Source organism: Mesocricetus auratus, unplaced genomic scaffold, assembly GCF_017639785.1.
Source record: "Mesocricetus auratus isolate SY011 unplaced genomic scaffold, BCM_Maur_2.0 Super-Scaffold_100007, whole genome shotgun sequence".
Lineage (NCBI taxonomy): Eukaryota > Metazoa > Chordata > Mammalia > Rodentia > Cricetidae > Mesocricetus > Mesocricetus auratus.
Window position 1 is genome coordinate 65,214,959 of NW_024429191.1, and position 14,621 is coordinate 65,229,579.

Here is a 14,621-nt window from a genome sequence, read left to right on the forward strand (position 1 = left end):
GACAAGGAAATGCCTGACAAGGTCCCGTTTCCTGACCCATCCTTCACAGGGGTTTCTCTCCAGGATTATGAATTCAGCACACTGGGGAGCCCTGAAAACTGGCTAACTAGGGACGATGCTGGTGACTTTTTAAACCTTATTCAGTGCTTACCTGCTCTCCTGCACACACCCGCTCAAGCCTCAGATCTAATTCTGGGCATTACTCCAGGCCTCACCATTAACACTCCGCAAAGGCAATTAACTCTTGAGGGGCCAAATCACCAGAGCTGGTAGATGGGTGTCTGTGACTCAGCACTGTGAGGTCATAGCCCAGATGAACCACTCCACGTGAACCTCTGTTTACCTGGCTGCTGTCACCCTTCTGTTCCCCCTCCCTGAGCCTTCATATACTCTACTACACCCCATGAGAGCTTCATACGTGACCCCACCCAGGCTGTATGTGCCTTCTGGACCCTAGAGAAGTTCTCAACTTCCGACCTAGGCATCCTCTCCCAGGGTGCCCCATAAAACCCACAGGCAGTCTAAACTGTAGATCTTGGCCTTGGGCCAGGCCAGGCATAGGACCCACCCCCAACTTTGCCTCCAATGAATGCAGGAGAGGGCCTGATCCACCCTTTTTCCTCCAGGCCAATTCTGCCACCCTTTAGTGCCAGCCTTTTGTATTTGATCGTGCTCCCAGATGACAATCCTGGTTAAAACAAAACAAGTAACATTCATTCTATGGTCTGTGACCCACGGAGCTGTTCCATTCTTCTGTCCCTAATGCAGGGCTATATTGAACTATAATGAAAAACAGCCACTTAGACACTCTACTGAGAGCACAGCTTTAGGAAGACTCCGCTAGGAGCAGTCCTGTCTGGAACCCCAGAAAGCGGGAGGAGGAACCAAGACTACTGTTGTACACTTGAGGCTAGCCAAGGCAAGCGAGTTTCAGCCCAGGCTTAGCTAACTAGGGAGACCCAGTGTGACTACCTACTTACCCACTCCCCAAAGGAAATGATACAGCCTCTCTTCAGAAGCCACGGTGCCCAGAATTCTCTCTCTCCTCGCCTTCAAGCTCCGGCCTGGCCCCCTCCCCTCAGAACTCATACTCAGAACAGCCCAGATCCATCTTTGCTTTTCCTGAAGTGATTGCCTGACACATCTGTGCTTCCCAAACTCAACCATGTGCTGAATTAATGTCTTTTGGACTATGGGCGCTGTCACGACCTTGACTTCTCTTGCTGATGGGTCTCCAGGGCACAGCTGGGGCCCCAATTAACTATGAGCTCTCCATCCCAGACCTGCCAATACAGTTCTGCTGTTCGGCTGTCAGTGTGCTTCTGGCTTCCTCGCTTTTATTCCCAGTTCACATAAATCCCACATTCTAGATACAGACTGTCTGTGGCTGAGCTCCCCTGCCTTTCCACAGTCAGAATCTCAAAATTTAACTTTTTTAAAACTGTGAGAAAGGGAAGAGATAGTATCAAAAGGATGCTTACAAGAAAATGTGATTGCTAGCCCAGGAAGACTGACTCTGTGGTGAATTTCTGGGCTTCTCTACATGGGAGTAGTAGGTAGACCTTATTCACAGATAATGCTTTTTTCCTTTCAGGCCTGGGGCATGGAGGATAGATTTGCATGCACTTTGCCAATTGGGCCTTTCCATTTAAGTTTATGGGTTATCCCAAAGGTGGACATGAAGCACAAACCTGCCAAGCTCGGCTGGGCTGTGGGGGTGCATGCCTGAAACCCTAGTGTTTGGGAGGCGGAGGCATGAGGATCAAGGTTCAAGGCAAACCTAGGCAGAGGGCTTCAACTGGTGACATAGCTCAAGCTGGCCTTGAATTCTTGCACCTTCTGCTCCTCCCTCCTCCCTGGTACTGGGATAGATCATTTCTACCCTGACAAACCAGACGAGGTCTGAGGGAATGTATTCTTCATCCCTGTGTCCTCCAGTTTAAGCTGAATGAAAGAATTCACATGCCATGTGGTAGAACAGTGTGGCCAAGGCCAGTCTAAGAGGCTTACTAAGACACGGTCTCGAAATACAAAAACAAAATATACGGCTAGAGATAATATATAGGGATGAAGGAATGCTTCAAAATGCAAAGGAAAGCTTTCAAAGTCTATTCCTTAGACTGGGGAATTAGCTCAGTGGCAGAATGCTTGCCTGCCAGGCACAAGGCCTTGGGTTCAACTCCCAGCACCACAAAAATAAAATAAAATGTATATACACACACAAATTAAGACCCCGGCAAGGGTCTTATCTGAGTAATGAGTATTAAAACAACAACAAAAAAAAAAAACCACCAAGACTACACTTTAGCAGAGCAGCTAAATCAATCCCAGCACTTGGGAGGCAGAGGCAGGCAGATCTCTGAGGCTGGCCTGTTCAGAATCAAAACAATCCTTTGGCCTCCAAATGCTTGGATTAAATAGGTATGCACCACATACCTACAATGATACAATATGCATAAGATAATGTGTATCTGGACTATGTCATTGGAATACTACCAGAATCAATACTTCAACAATAAATGGAGAGATGGCTCAGCAGTTAAAAAAAGCACTGGCTTCAATTCCCAGCACCCACATGGTGGCCTCACAACCATCTAAAACTTCAGTCTCAGGGAATCCAACAGCCTCTTCTGGTCTCTTCAGGCACCAGATGCATGGACAGGCAAAACATCCACACACATAAAATAACTGCAAAACTAAGAAGAGGGGGGATAGCCTGAACCAGAGGGAAGAAGACAGATTAGGCACACAAACAAACTAGCTTTGGTTCTTATTAATGGAGTCTTTAGTCTGAGGTGCTAGTTAAATGTGGGGATGACCTTTTCCTCAAATCGAGAAGAAACCAGGCATCTTCAAATTCCTGCCTGAAGGTGAAGGCAGGAGATCCAGGAGTTCAAAGTAGCCTGGACCACAGGAGGTGGAGAATAGGGAAATGAGAAAATGAGAATGAATGAGTATTGCCAGGACAGGCTCCAAAGCTAGAGACCTTTAATCCCAGCACTCAGGAGGCACAGGCAGGCGAATCTGAGTTTGAGGCCAGCCTGGTCTACTGAGTGGAATTCCAGGACAGGCTCCAAAGCTACACAGAGAAGCCCTGTCTCAAACAACAAAACAAAACAACAAAGAAAAAAACAAGATTACATTTCAGCCCCAAGTTAGAAGTTCCTCTACTGGTCAAGAAACTATTCTTTACTTCACCGGCAGTTGTGGCCGATCCTAAACTCCCAAATCCCAGGGATTACATATTCCCAAAAAGAACTGGAAAAACAAAACACTGCAAATGAGTAGGAAGGTCAGTGGCCCCCAGGACTAAAACTTTGGATCAATCAAAACAAAATAAAGTCAATTCAATACAACAAAGTTCAGCTACCATTCACCCAGGGTCCCCGTCTGAGCCCAATGGTAGCCATTTGCCATTGCACACTGGCTTTCTTTCCAGCAAGAAACATGCAAGGGAACTCTAGGCCTGCTTCTTTCTGAGCTGACACGCCCCACTCTCAAGACCACAGGGAAGGGCTGTCCTATAGCTGGGCAGACAGAACAGCCATGCAGCAGAAATGCAGGCGGCAACATTGCAGCACAGGGGAAACCCGCCGGCATGAGCAAGGCTCCTTTGCCCAGTCATCTTGGAGGAAGCATGGTTTGCTTAGGATTAAAACACTGAGCATTTAGGGCTAAAACTGCAGGAATAGAAGAACCTGTGACCCAGACACAGAAGGTATGGTCTGTACTTGGGGCTTTTGTTTTCCTCAGACGCTAGGCGAACCATGAACTTGCTGATCTACCCGCCTTCACCTTCCAACTACTGGAATTGCAGATGTGCACACCCATGCCTAGCTTTTTGCCTTTTTTTTTTTTTTTTGGTTTTTCGAGACAGGGTTTCTCTGTGGCTGTCCTGGAACTCGCTCGGCAGACCAGGCTGGTCTCGAATTCACAGTGATCCGCCTGCCTCTGCCTCCCGAGTGCTGGGATTAAAGGCGTGGGCCACCAACGCCCGACGCTTTTTGCCTTCTTAAGCCTCAGTGTTTAGATTTCTATAACAAAATTAACTATACTTAACTCCCAGTCCAACAGATATCTAGCTTATATCTAAGGTTACAAATCATTCATGTGAGACTGGAAAAAACAAAAATTATAAGGTTAACACTGAAAAAAATTAGGATGCAGGTCTCTATGGAGTTCATTAAATCAAGTCACAGTTTTGGCTTTGGCGGCCAAAGCAAAAACAGAAATATGAGCAGTTATAAATTTTCAATTAGAGAGAGAGAGAGAGAGAGAGGAGAAGAAAGCATACCAGTTCCACTGGAGGGCCAAAGCTTTTTCCAGGCACTATGTTCTAAAAGAATTTCTCCCTGGGGGAACGCCTTAAAGGAGACATACAATCTAAACCCTGAGAATGGCAGAAAACAAGTTAAATAAAGCTCTTTCCAGGGAAAGCACTTCTGGAGAAGATGAGAAGAGGGCCTCAGCACGCAGCTTCCAGTCAGTGGTCGCAGGTAGACAGCATGTATGTATGTTTGTATGTTTGTTTGTTTGAAGACAGGCTTTCTCTGTGTAGCCCTGGTTGTCCTGTAGGACACTCTGTAGACCAGACTGCTCTTGAACTCAGAGATCCACCTGCTCCAGCCTCCCACCTCCCAGCTAACAGCATGTTACTTCTTCCAAAGACACTAAATCCCAAGTAGCAAGTTAAAGTAAGTGCAGCCAGCTGGAGCTAGTGGGACAGCCTGAGCTACAGGGAGACCCCATCTCAAAGAAGATTCAAAAGAAAACTGTTGGACAGCAGTCTGTATACAATTTGATGATCTCTAACTTCCATTCCAGCCAGGCCTGATGGTACACACCTTTGATCCCAAACTCAGGAGGCAGAAGCAGGTGAATGTCTGTGCAGAAGGTTCCAGGCTAGTCAGTGCTACACAGTGAGACCATTCTATTTCTGTCAGATGTGAGTGTTTCTCTGACCGTTAAATTACTTAATATAAATCACTGCCAAATCAATTGATTGGGAATGGACTCCTGTCAGCGGGAAACAGGAAGGTGCCTCACACTAGTAATGCTGTTATTAATAGCAGTACTTCCTAGGGGCCAAGCTCTAGGCCTGGTTTCCCCTGCATTCTCTCACTTAATCCTCTCATAAATCCTGAGTGATAGCAACTATTATTAGTCCCATTTTACAAATAAGGACCAAAGATTTAGAGAACTGTAGACTGCCCAAGGTCACAGAGCTAATTATCCGGTTCTTTCCGATTCCAAAACCAGGCCCTCAGCTCCACTGTGGGGCCTGCTGGCATTAATGAAATGTGTGATTACTGATAGAAATGCTAATGCACGTCAAGAAAGAAAAAACCAACAGCGAGGCTCATGGAAGACACAGGAGATGTTTACTAGCAATAAGCGACTAAGAAGCTTTGGTTAAGCGGCCATGGTGCTTTGAGAGACTGCAACCTATAAACGGAATAAAGGAATTTAAAAATTACTGTGAAAAATGCAAGCTGCCAAAGAAATTCTGAAAATACTATCTTCATTCCAGGAAACAGACAAAATTTTCTTATTCTCATTCTCTTTCACACCTTTAACCCTAGCACTTGGAAAGCAGAGGCAGGTGGATCTCTGTGAGTTGGACGCTAAGCAAGATAACAAAGAAAAAAACCTGCCTCAAAAAAACAAAAAAAAAAAAAAGAAGCAGTTTCCTATTCTAGAGCTTGGCTCCTTTGGTCATTTTTTTTCTCTTGGTTTTTCAAAACTGCATTTCTCTATATTGCTTTGGAGCCTGTCCTGGAACTCTTTCTGAACTCAGAGATCCGCCTGCCTCTGCCTCCCAAAGTGCTGGGAATAAAGGCATGTGCCACCAATGCCTGACTAAGTCATTTATGCTTTTAACCAACAGGTATTTACCCAGCATCTGCTGAATGCCAAGTATTGACAGGAGAGCAAGTCAGAATGGAATGAATGTTCTCAATATTCCATTCTAATAAACAAGTAGACAATATATTTTCAGATGTAAAACTAATAATAAAGTTGGGGGCTGGGTATGTAGCTGTTGGCAGATTGCTTGCTTAGTATGCATGACATTGGGAGACCAGCAAGACACAGAACTCAGCCTGTAATTCCACCATTAGGGAAATAGACGCTGTACTTAAAAAAAAATCTCAAAACCAGCCTAGGATACAAGAGACCCTGTCAAAACCAAATTAAGGGATTAAAAAAGCCTGTGGGCAAAGAGGAGCGCATCATTGATAACTAGGAGGAGCTGGCTATCATCCAGGAAACTAACAGTAGAAAACAAACAAAAACAAGCAGGGTTAGAGATTATGTCTCTTGTTGCTCTTGTAGAGGACCTGGGTGGCCTACAACCAGTTCTAGGGGACCCTGATCATCTCTTCTAACCTGGCACCATAAATACATGCAGTCAAAACACTCATACAAGTAAAATAAATCAAAAGGAAAAGGCTGTAACCCAGAAGGGGAAAAAATGTCTAAGACTGGGTATGGTGACACACACCTGTGATCCTAGCAAGGAGACCAGTAGGTCAGAGCCAGCCTGTGAGCCCCTGAAGAGACTCTCTCAAAAACAGCACGGCAAGTCTCAGGAACTTCACAGAGGCCCAAGGAGTTGCAGCAGAAGCAGAAATGAGGACAGAAAGGCAGGTTAAGGTGGGACAGACTGGGGAGGGTACAGAGAACGAAGTTTCACTATCTATACTGAAGTGCCTGAGCACAGCTCACTTGGAAATTCAGGCAGACAGTGCCTTTTGTTATGGATAGCATCACCAAAAATTTGCCAGCCCTAACAAGTGCCTTTAGCTGGAAGGCTGGCAGGAAGGAGGGCACTGGCTTAGCCCTCCATCACTGTGGGCTAGAGTTCAGAATGGTGCTCTGTACCTGTCAGCACTACCCAGTGGTTTGGGGTTGACAGACCCAGAGAAATGCTGAGATAGTTTGCAAGGGAAACAGTGCCCGATTTCCTTTCCAATCCTTTTACCGGTCACTTTTTTTTGAATCAGGGTTTTTCAGTGTAGCTTTTTGGAACTCTCTGTAGACCAGGCCGAGATCCACCTGCCCCTGCCTCCTGAGCATGGGGATTGAAGGCCTACATCATCACCACAGCATGGCTGTCATTTTTTCTTTTTTTCTATGTGCTCAAAACTGGATATGCTGAATGTAAGCAGCTAGGCCAAATAGAGAGTTATTAACGTTAATTTAAACAATCTCCCAGTGAATACTATCCTACAAGGCACTTCTTTGCCAAGAAGGCCCATAGTAGAATCTGAATGTGGATAATTAAGTGTCCTTTGTAAAGCTAAACTGAAGCTTTAATTCAAAGAAATCTCTTCCACCAACCTGTTTGGGCAAAAAGAGGGACAAGGAAATGTGTAGCTCCAGCGGTGTGTTTGTCTATCTGTGCTTGAAGACAGAGGTAAAAGCATCAGGAACGGGTGACTAAGAGGACCCACCTGCACACTCTGTGCTCATGCAAGGGAAAGAAGCAGCTGACTAGGCAAGAGCTGTGGGAGCTTGAGTCTCTTATTAGCATCTGATGACAGACAAGTCCCTGACTCCCCCCAACCCCCAAATCAAAATAAAGTCACAGCCTGCCTTTCCCTCAGGCTAACAGTCTGGAATACCAGCCAGACATTAAACAAAATCAATCCTTTCTTCTGCTGGCCAGTTGTTAATCCCCTAGGCACAGTGACTGCCTCAAAACCATTAACATCATTATGACAATGAGAACGCATGTAATCTGTGAACAGCACAGCAGCTCGTCAGCACTGCTCACATCTCCAGCCCCCCACGCACGCACACACGCAGAAGCAGCCAGGGCTACAGAACAGAGCATCAGCCTCACACGAGCTGCAGTGGAATGGGCTGCAAGGACTAGCTACCTCTTTACCTGAGCTTTTGAGAGAGGGTCCCAATGCCTCTGGAGAGGTGAGACCAAAGGTGTACACACCACCATGCCGGGCCCCTTTTCAAAGGGTACTGGCTAGCAGCTGAGTGACCTGAAAGCTTGCATCCAAGTGTGGGAGAGCTGCCTGCCTCTGCACTTCACATTCACTCTCGGTGTTCATTGCCATCAGCTCCCAGTAGACCAGTGTTTCTCATCAGCTACTTCATCGTCATCCAAAGGGCCACTTATTACAGATGCAGCAGCCCCAACTGGCAAACAGGTGTGTGGTGCCAAATGCCTGTAATCTCTACACTATGGAGGCTGAGGCTGGAGGATTGCAGAAAAGTTCAAAGCCAGCCTGGGCTGTAGTATTCGATCATGTCTCTGGAGTAATTAGCACACTATACATACATACATACATACATACATACATACATACATACATACATACGTGTGTGTGTGTGTGTTTAATGTGTATGTAAAACACATATACACATATGTATTTCTTTTAACCACAGTATTTCTAAACACTACTCTGGCCATCATGCACGTTCAGGCTAAAGGAGACCTCCGCCCTAAACCAATGTTTCTCAAACTGAAGATCATGACCCATTTGGTGAGGAAATCAAATTAATGAGTCATGACCACCAGCTGATTTTTAATGGGGGGGGAGAGAAATCAGCATGCTGCAGGTAGTTAGGGTAATAGTCACTGCTTCCCAGAACTTCTTTTAGTAGCAGGCCAGTGCACAGTGCTATAATGTATTCCTTACCATGGATACCACAAAAGCTTGAAAATCATGGTTCTAAAGAACTGAAAGGTTTTTTCCCTACACAGCCCTGGAATCCCTTTATATAGACCAGGCTGGCCTCAAACTTGCGGTGATTCCCCTTGCCTCTACATTTTAAGAGTTCTGGGGTTGGTCATACACCCCTATTCTTAGCTAGGACAACTATTCTCATATATGCTGTTTATTTTCCATTCCCCACTCCTACCTCAATTCAAGCAGACAGAATCTAAACTGCTAAGGCAGAGTCCCAATGGATGTAGGGCATGAGCAGGCACCCACGCCTCCCATTTGACCCTGTCATGAAATAGGGAGTAAATCATAGTGCCAAAGGGAAATTTACCCAGCTCTCCTCAGGCTAGGCTTGTCAGAACAGACACTCAGGACAGCTCAGGACAAAAGTGGCGGGGCGAAGGGGCAAGAGGGGACAGACATGACGACGGGAGACACACACAGTGATAGCTGAGTATGTAGAAGGCACAATGATACATATGTATGAAATGTCATGACAGTCATTATTTTGCAAACTAAAGAACTTTAAAAATTATTTTAAAAAGAATGAGCAATCAGCATTAAATGCTAAGAAAGCAGCAAATTGGTAGATTGAATTCAGGTAAAGCCTACAGCAGTGTGTGAAAAAAAGGTGGAGAAATGTGAACCCCATCTTACTGATCAGTTTCTGTGAACCCGCAAACCAGACTAATGCAAAGCTACAAGCACGAAATTCACTGCAATTCCCATGTGCCTCTAATGTTCTGTAAATGGGGTACAGAAAGTAATCCGTAGTTTTATCAAGTGCTCTAGACAGAGCGCCCATCTTTCTTACGAAGAGGACAAAAGACTAAAAGCTAGGGCCCTTGTTAGCTCAAAGACACTCCAACGTGGCAACAAATAAATCAACAAGGAGGCCAAAAAGCAAAAACCCCAGCAGTGCTCCTGGGCAGACCCATTTGCCATTTCCAGCGACACGACTGTGGAAGGCTGCTGGATAAACCGGAGGATGCCCACTCAGCTTTTTAAAAACGGTGGAGTAAAAGTGAAGTCAGAGGTGGCAGGCAGCTCTTTACACAAGGGGTCCAACGGAACAGGCGTGCTCCCTCCCCCCTCCTTAGCGCCAGGCGCGAGACGCGAGTCAAGCCCCACTGTTTCAGGAAGCCACCAGAAGGGAGTCAGCTACCAGACAGGTGAAACTTGAAGCAGGGAGAGACAGGAGCCAGCTCCGGGGAGGGACCCTCCGCAGAGGCCCCCACAGCGGGTCTGGCGGCAGAGTTAGCGGCAAGGCCGCTGGGGGAGGCGCCGGGAAGCGTACAGGCAGGAACTCGCTGTGGTTCCCTCGGCCTGGAGCTGGCGAAGCACTCGGGGACTTTTGAGACCCCAGTGTCTCGGTGGAGACACAGACCAGACAGCCCGGTGTCACCGTGTGCCACGCGCCGGGTGGATTCGCGCCGAACAAGGGAAGCGGCAGCGCCCAGATCTGCGGTTCCCCACCATCGCCCGTCTGCTCGCCGTCTTCCCCAAGCCCCGAACTCGGAGCGCGCGCCAGTGTTTGTAAACAAACCGGTCACGTGGCCGCGGCAGTCGGCTCCCCGCCCATGGAGCCCCGGGAACCCTGCGGGAGCCCCAGAGGGACCTCGCCAGTATCGTCCCAACCGAGCTGGGCTGCGCGCTGTGCGGGAGCCCGACCGCCCACAGGGCTCACAGCCCGAACCCGCGCGGACAGAGCCCCACGCCCACGCGCGACCGGCCAGCGATCCCTTTACCTGGCGGCAGGCTGCCCGGTCCCGCCAGCGCCTGGCTCGGCTGCTCCCGAGTGCTTGGCGACGAAGGACTGCACGGCTGACTCTAGCGCTCCCTGCGCACTCTTAAAGCCACAGTCTCTGCCACCGCCGCCGCCACTGCCGCTCCGCATCCCTCCGAGTCCGGGCCGGGGGCTTGCCGGGTGACGGACGCGCCCCCGCGCCTATCCCATCGGTTCAGCACATAGCAACACGCCACTGGTTGGTCTGGCACGGCCGCAGCCCATCAGCGAGGAGCCAATCAACGGAGGACGGAACTCCGCCCCTGCTTCCCCTGCCTCCCGCCCCCCAATCCCCACCCGCCCCTCTGCCCTGGTGGGGCGCGCGTGCGAGGAGTGTGGCGAGGTCCGGGTCCCGCCTGTCGGGGCAGCTAGCGGGCGGGGCTGGGAGGAGAGATGATTGGGATGGGTGAGCTCTCTAAGATAAGAGGCTGTTTGTTTGGGTTTACTGGGATTCCCAGGACCTAGGGCAATGTTGGGAAGTGGGATTTACAGTGCTTCTGCTTGGAGAACCTAGATAGTAATTCCTCCCTTTGCTTTTAATTCCTGATGTAGAGCCTAAGTTACCAGAAGTGGAGATCAGACTTCAAGGCAGGTGGATTTAATAAGATAGTACCGATCTCACCATGCCAACCCATGCCCTGCTCAGAAGCAGAGACAATTCTCTATTCTCTCTGCCCTGCTAGTAATTTCGACCAGTTAGAACTGGTATGTGTGCGAGGCCCTGGGTTCAGTTCCCCAGCACTGGGGGTGGGAGAGCATGCTGAAGGACTTTAGAAGAATTGGGGTGCCCTATTGCTGATGGTTTTCCAGGGTCTTCAGAGGTTAATGAGGTCACTTGGCACCAGAAAGTAGAGAAAGAATGGTCAAAATGACCGAAGAGGAGGAGCTGGCATTCTGGGTCAGTGGGGTGGTGCTTTTCAAGGAAGAGAAGGTTAAAAAATAAACTCATGACAGTCGGGAAATCCAGGGAGGTACCAGGTGGGTGGAGTGGGGCAGAGTCTTCCAGCCGGAAAACAGGTCAGTTTGATAAAGAATTCCTGCCAGAGCCAGCGAACAGAGCAGGTCCAGCCTTTTCTCTAAGTCACTTGGGGCTCTGCATGGCATGGGGGCAAAAACATGTTTTCACCGACATTTTAGAAAGAAGAAAATATATGGTAGTTGGGCAGGGTGGACCATACCTTATAACCCAAGTGTTTGGAAAGCGGAGCCAGAAGGATTAGAAGCTCAAGGTCATCCTCAACTGCATAGCCAGTTAAAAGACCCCTTAGATTACAAGGGGAAAAAAGGACGGTTTCTGGATATGAGCTGCTGTTGCAGGAGACGCAGGTAACTTCTGTCTCCTACCCTGTAGTAATTTACACATAAACCCAGTATGGTGCTTAGGTAGATCCCCAGGTGACTCAAAACTTAACCTGTAACTCCACCCAGCTGTTTTTAATATACGTGCAATCAACCAAGTTGTCTTCAGTTAATGTACATCATGTGGTTAGGAATGAATTCAGTCCCAATGTTAGTAAAAACAAAACTGCCTCATATTCGATAGCTGGTATCAGTTTCAGTGTAAGGACACTCATTGTTTACAATTGACTACTTTGAGAAGTCTAAATCCTGGGGGCAAAAGACCTTCAACTAAGTAATAACAAACTTGAAAGGTTTAAGGTTTAATCTTTAAGAATGTATAGTAAAGCTGGGCAGTGGTGGTGCACACCTTTAATCCCAGTAATTGGGAGGCAGAGGCAGATCCACCTGGATCTCAGGGAGTTTGAGGCCAGCCTAGTCTACAGCAGGAGTGCCAGGAGAGGTTCCAAAGCTACACAGAGAAACCCTGTCTCAAAAAAAAACAAAAAACAAAAACAAAAACAAACAAACAAAAAACCCAAAGGAATATATATATTAAATTCTTTAGATTTGCTTACTAGCGCAGGGATGCCTCCTGGGTAGTTTCTTTGTCCTTAAACCTTCATTCGTTGTGTGCTTGAGGTTGTAGATTCAATAAGGAACCAGAAAATCAAACTTGTTACATTTCCGAAATATTGTTTTAGTGAGTATATTTGTATCTACAGGTTCCCCACCCCCTAACAGTAGATTCTATATACCCTAGGATACAGAATACTGGTATGTTATGTAACAAGATTGGAGGCAACTGTTTTCTGTTTAAATAAAAGATAACATTAGCTAAGGACCTGCCTGCTGTGGGGTGCTCTGAGGACCCCTGCAGGCCTGCCGTGTGACTGCAGGCAATTGGAAGAGGCAACAGAACCATCAGGCTGGAAAACAATAGAATCAGCCTGCCAGAAAAAATATATATATATATTAAGCCAGATCATGCCTCCTCCCAGCCAAAGGAGCCAAGCTTTATGAGTTGACAAGGAAAAAGGAGAACTGAAACAAAGAAGTTGGGGGAAGCAGCTAAGTGCTAGGTTCTCTTTCTCTGTAAACCCAAGCACCTTCACTGGCCTAGGTACATTTTTATTTACTCAGTGCCGTATTTCCTGCTTGACTAGGACTTATTCTGAGAACCTATTGAGAGGAAAGAAGCTCGGGCCAATGGACCGTTGAGAATAGACAGATATTTATCCTGAGGGCAACAACAGAGATGAAGCAATATGTAAAAAGACAGCAACAAATGTTCTCAGAGTTAAAAAAAAAAAAAAAAAGAATTGTGGCGATAGACTTCAAAAGGTTCCTGGTCAAGCCGGGCGTTGGTGGCGCACGCCTTTAATCCCAGCACTCCGGAGGCAGAGGCAGGCGGATCTCTGTGAGTTCGAGGCCAGCCTGGTCTACAAAGTGAGTTCCAGGACAGCCTCCAAAGCTACAGAGAAACCCTGTCTCGAAAAACCAAAAAAAAAAAAAAAAAAAAAAAGGTTCCTGGTCTCACAATCGTAGTATCAGCTTGACTGCCCCATCCTGTTGTGTGATGCCAAGCAATTCTTTTCCATTAGCTTCCATTATCAATCCTGGGTTCCTGCTGCAGCTATGAACAAAGCCACTTTTGTTTTTGTTTTCTCTATTTTTTTTTCCAAGACAGGGTTTCTTGGCGGTCCTGGAACTCGAGCTGTAGTCCAGCTGTCCTTGAACTTGAACTCACAGAACTCCGCCTATCTCTGCCTCCTGAGTTCTGGGATTAAAGGTGTGTGCCACCACCACCCATCTTGTTTTCTCTTTTTATATTCATTTATTTGCTTGGTTTGTTTTTTGTGAGACAGAGTCTCTATTTTGTAGCCTCAGCTGTCCTAGAACTCAGTATGTAGATCAGGTTGGCCTTGAACTCACCTGCTTCTGCCTCAGGAGTGCTGGGATTAAAGGCGTGTGCCACTAACGCCCGACTCTCTTTCATTTTTCAAGGTCAATCTTTAAAGCATATTTACTTTGCTGTGTGTTTGTGTAAATGTAGAAGTCAGGAAAGAACAACTTGTGGGGGTCAGTTCTCGACTTCCGCCTTGGTTTTGTTTGTTTTGCAAAAGTAGAAATTGGAGGAGGGGAGAACTAGTTTTACTTGGTTTTCTTCCTTGGTGTGTTGTTTTGCTTGCTTCTATAATCCAGTACACTTAACTCACAGACATATTTAACGAAATAAGGAAAACAATATATTTAGAGTGGCATTCTAATTGTATGGAGGGAAACAATCAGTTTTAGCCAGCTGTCCAAGTCAGAGACCTCCATGTTAATGTCAAATCGCTGCCTTCTGCAGACAAAAGATATTTTCTCATTTATCTACCTGGTTGAATTCAACAGTTCTATTAACTATTTTTTTATGTGTGTATCTGTCTGTATAGGCACCACGTGCATGTAGTGCTTACGAAGCCAAAAATAGGTGTTCCATTACCTGGAGCTGGAGCTACAGGTAGTCGTGAGCCACCTGATGTGGATGCTGGAAGTGTAGCCCTGATCCTCTGGAAGAAGAGCAAGTAGTCTTAGCCACTCAGCCAGCCTTCCAGCCCTTCAAGATGACTTCATTCAGAGCAAAGTGAGATTACGGATTAGAGGCACTGTAATCCTTGCCGGCTACAAGAGAGTCCTCAAGTGCCAAATGCAACTTTGTTGAGTAGGATCACTCTTTTTTTTTTTTTTTTTTTTGGTTTTTCGAGACAGGGTTTCTCTGTAGCTTTGGAGGCTGTCCTGGAACTCACTTTGTAGACCAGGCTGGC

The 14,621-nt window shown here is 47.0% G+C and overlaps 1 protein-coding gene and 1 non-coding gene across 5 annotated transcripts in view; both read right to left on the bottom strand.

Moving 5' to 3' along the window:
* Nucleotides 1-12,513, bottom strand: part of Ypel2 (yippee like 2) — a 56,647-nt gene extending 44,134 nt beyond the window's left edge. Inside the window, exons 1-2 of one of the 4 annotated variants that reach the window (XR_002384178.2) lie at nt 11,652-11,745; nt 10,436-10,678 (exon numbers count right to left, since the gene is read on the bottom strand). The gene's annotated coding sequence lies outside the window, so the exon portion shown is untranslated. Of the gene's footprint in view, nt 1-10,074; nt 10,187-10,435; nt 10,679-11,651; nt 11,761-12,389 lie in introns of those variants that run through there. The other 3 variants (XM_021231073.2, XM_013118361.3, XM_040749421.1) reach the window with 3 other exon arrangements.
* A 1,567-nt stretch (nt 12,514-14,080) lies between these two features.
* On the bottom strand, nt 14,081-14,215 carry LOC121141672. Its single transcript, XR_005878636.1, has one exon.
* Nucleotides 14,216-14,621: the final 406 nt, after the last annotated feature.